The sequence below is a fragment of the Callithrix jacchus genome, chromosome 11 (assembly GCF_049354715.1).
Source record: "Callithrix jacchus isolate 240 chromosome 11, calJac240_pri, whole genome shotgun sequence".
Lineage (NCBI taxonomy): Eukaryota > Metazoa > Chordata > Mammalia > Primates > Cebidae > Callithrix > Callithrix jacchus.
In genome coordinates this window covers 45,642,454-45,646,354 of record NC_133512.1, presented here as the reverse complement: position 1 = coordinate 45,646,354, position 3,901 = coordinate 45,642,454, and the positions used below count along the sequence as shown (strand labels likewise).

General features: G+C 37.0%; 1 pseudogene; it reads right to left on the bottom strand.

Moving 5' to 3' along the window:
* Positions 1-220: 220 nt before the first annotated feature.
* On the bottom strand, positions 221-1,404 carry LOC100397530 (ATP synthase peripheral stalk subunit b, mitochondrial pseudogene; annotated as a pseudogene).
* Between the last annotated feature and the right edge of the window lie 2,497 nt (positions 1,405-3,901).

Here is a 3,901-nt window from a genome sequence, read left to right as displayed (position 1 = left end):
ATTGGTGTATAAGTCTTTGTGTGAACATGTTTTCAAGTTGTTGTTGTTTTTTTTTTGAGGGAGTCTCACTGTATTGCCCAGGCTGAAGTGCTGTGGCACTATCTTGGCTCACTGCAGCCTCACCCTCCCAGTTTCTTTTGTAGTTCAATGACATCTTTAATTTTTACCTATATGACAAAAGCTGAGTATTTCAGAGACTTATACAACTTGAAAAACCTCATGTCATTCAATTGTCACTTTATTGCAAGATGGTAGAATTAATTACAAATTTAAATTATAACGTGGTAATCTTTAGTCAGGCAGCAAGTTTTTATAAAGGCAAACTGCTTATACAGAAGTGATCATAGAATAACTCAAATGCAGAGTAAGAAGGATGAGAAATAGTTGACTGGCCAACAGAGATTTCGTTCTCTCACTATTTAAAACAAACTTTTCATTTTTAGGAGAGGTAAACCATAACTTCAGTAGACACCAATACAGAAAGATTTTGTCAAATAGACTCGTTTCCATTTAGTCAGTCAAATTTCTAGCTGTCTCAATTGGAATAGATACATTTACATAACTGGCTGTGCTTGAGCCTTCTTTGCCAGCAGCTTTAGGTCAGCAATGCACTTGGCAATTGTCTCCTTTTCCTGCTGTGCAGAGATGCTCTGTACCACGTGCTTCTCCACCCAATTTATCATGTGCTCTTGTTCCTTTCGACGCATCATGTTCTGCACAGATATGTGATAGTCCAGGCGATTCTTTACTTCCTTATATGTCGTTCCTATGCAGTCGTTCCCGGTAAGTAACCTCTAAAGCCAGAGCAATGTTATTCCTCTGCACATCAAAAAGGTAATGGTGCTTCTGAACCAGTGCCTGCTGTGCCTTCTCCATATCAACTGCATCCTGGATTTGTTTGATGGAAGCCTGCTTTGCCTCTTCCAGTTGGGCAAGTTTTTGCTCATTGAGTTTATCAGCAAATGCTGCAACAGAAGGACAAAATTTTTTAACTCCAAATATATATAAAACCCTATTACTGCTAGGCCAGTGATGGTCTCTCCGGTAATCACGTATATTTCTTTGGATAAGGCATACAAGATAAGCCCAGTTCCAAGCACATAGGGTCCTGTTACACCAGTTTTAGGATAAAGATACTGAAAGAATTCTTCAGGGATCAGTCCATGATGAACTTTTCCTCCATATTCAGGAAGAGGTGGTACAGGGGCAAGGTGTGGCTGCCCTGTGTGAAAGGTCCTTGTTGCTTGCAATACCCCTGGACCTAAAAAGGCTGCATTCTTCAGAGAGGGGGCCGCTGTGGCGGCAGCAGAAAGTACCACCTGGGACAGCATGGTCAGCGAAGATCCAGACAGCAATCTTAGCGTTCCTGTGACCCCTGATAGGAGAATCTGTCAGGGCAGGAGCAAGACGGCCGCTCACAGGTCACCGTCCCAGTTTCAAGCAATCCTCCCACCTCAGCCTCACCAGTAGCTGAGATTACAGACATGTGCCACCATGCCTGGCTAATTTTTGTATTTTTAGTAGTGACCGGGTTTTACCATGTTGGCCAGGCTGGTGTTGAACCCCCAACCTCAAGCAATTCACTCACTCGGCCTCCCAAAGTGCTGGGATTACAGGCATGAGCCACCGTGCCTGGCCTTCAAAATTTTATTGAGCATGTTACCTAGGAGTGAATTTGTTGGATCATGTAATAACGCCGTATTTTAACATTTTTAGGAACTGATATACTGTTTTCCAAAGTGACTATATCATTATACAATCACACCAGCAATGTAAGGAAGTTCTAACTTCTCTGTATCTTCATGAAAAATTTACTGACTGTCTTGAAAATTATAACCATTCTGTTGGTTGTGGAGTGGTATCTTGTTTTGACTCAAATTTCTCTAGTGATAATTCATGTTGAACATTTTTTACATCCTTAGCCTTTTGAATACCTATTTAAGAAATGCCTATTAAATTACTTGTGAATTTTAATTGGGATGTTTGTCTTTTTATTACTAAGTTGTAAGAGGTCTTTATTTTTCTGGATACTAGGCCCTTATCAGCTATATGATTTACAAATATTTTCTCCCATTCTTTTTTCCCTTCCTTCAGATATCACATGCAGCAAAAACATTTTTAAATTTGATAATATCCAGTTTATCTATTTTTTCCTTTTTGTCACTTGTACTTTTGATGTTGTTTGTAGATTTATTTCTATGATTCCTTTTAAATTATGTTTTCTGAATGATGTAATATATCCAATTTTTTTTCTTTTGCATATGTGTATCTACACTATTTTAACACATGCAAATGAATATTCAATAAATAAGTAATTGCCTTCTTTTTTTCCTTATAGGTTATTGGGGTACAGGTGGTGTTTGGTTCCCTGAGTAAGTTCTTGATTGGTGATTTGTGAGATTGTGGTGCATCCATCACCTGAGCAGTACATGCTGTACCCTATTTGTAGTCTTTTATACTTTGCTCCCTTCCAACTCTTCCCCTCAACTCCCCAAGTCCATTGTATCATTCTTATGCCCTGTATCCTCATAACTTAGCTCCCACATATCCATGAGAGCATACAATATTTGCTTTTCCATTTCTGGTTTACTTCACTTAGAATAATAGTCTCCAATTTCACCCAGGTAGCTGCGAATGCTATTAAATTTATTCCTTTTGATGGCTGAGTAGTATTCCATCACATATATATATATATATATAAATGTGATATACATGTATGTATACCACAGTGTCTTTATCCAATCATTGATTGATGGACATTTGGGTTGGTTCCACGATTTTTCAAGTAATTGCCTTCTTCTGAGATCATTTGAGGCCTTTAATTCTCTCTGTAGGACTATAGTTTGTTTGACATAGGATGGGTCAATAAAAGGTCTACAGGGGTAATGTTTCGGCTTTATTACCATTTTATATGATGTATTAAATTCATTCATTTAAAAATCATTCTGCGAACAAGTTGTGGCATGTTTATTATGTAAAGTTGTAAAAGTGTAATGTCACAGAGGGACTGAGAGTGCAGCAGGTATAGAGTCCTTTTCTTTCTCAGTCATTTCTTTGCTTTAACACATAAAATAACTCATTTGGCTATTCCTATATAGAGGTTGCACTTCAAAAAAGTTTCTCTGCTTAAATGCCAAAAAGAAAATTTTATAGTGAACAGTAGTAAGAGAGAAAATAAGTGTTATTTTAACTGCTTTGAGAAGGTATGTTTGTTTAGTTGGCCTTATTTTTGTTTTTCTCCAGGTGTAATGATTTAAAGTCTTAAATTCAGGTAAAAAGAAGTAAACCTTTTTAATATGGAGGTTGAAAAGCGTTTGGTTTTGTGCTCACAGAAAGGTCTATAAATAGGGACATGCACATGTATTAAATAAATTTTAATATTTTTTCTTTCCGTGTTGAACAGAATTGATGGTGGAAATGGATTAAACTTAAGGTCCCAAATTTTGACGAAGGAGGATAGTGACATTTATATGGTGCAAAATTAACTATTGAATGAAACGTATTAAACACAGCTTAATATATACAAGTTAAAGGTGGTCAGTACAAATCATCGATGGACAAACCATTTAAAATGACTTCAACAAATCATTTTTTGCAAAGCAATTCCATGTAAATGACTTTACATTTTAATACATTACATTTTGCCCTTATAGTCAATAGAATTTCTTTGAGTATTATGTATCCAAGTCCAATTCCTTGTCTGGATTCCATGTGGCTATCCTGAGAACACAAAGGACATTGGGCCAACAGCAACAATCCATCACAGATCAACTTAGCTTTCCCTTGTCTACCGTCCAGTCTTAAATAGATGTTCTCTCAGTTATCGATGACAACTACCGCAAAAGGTTTTGGTCCAGTACTTCAATAAACATGAACAAACACATGTATCTATCTATCATCT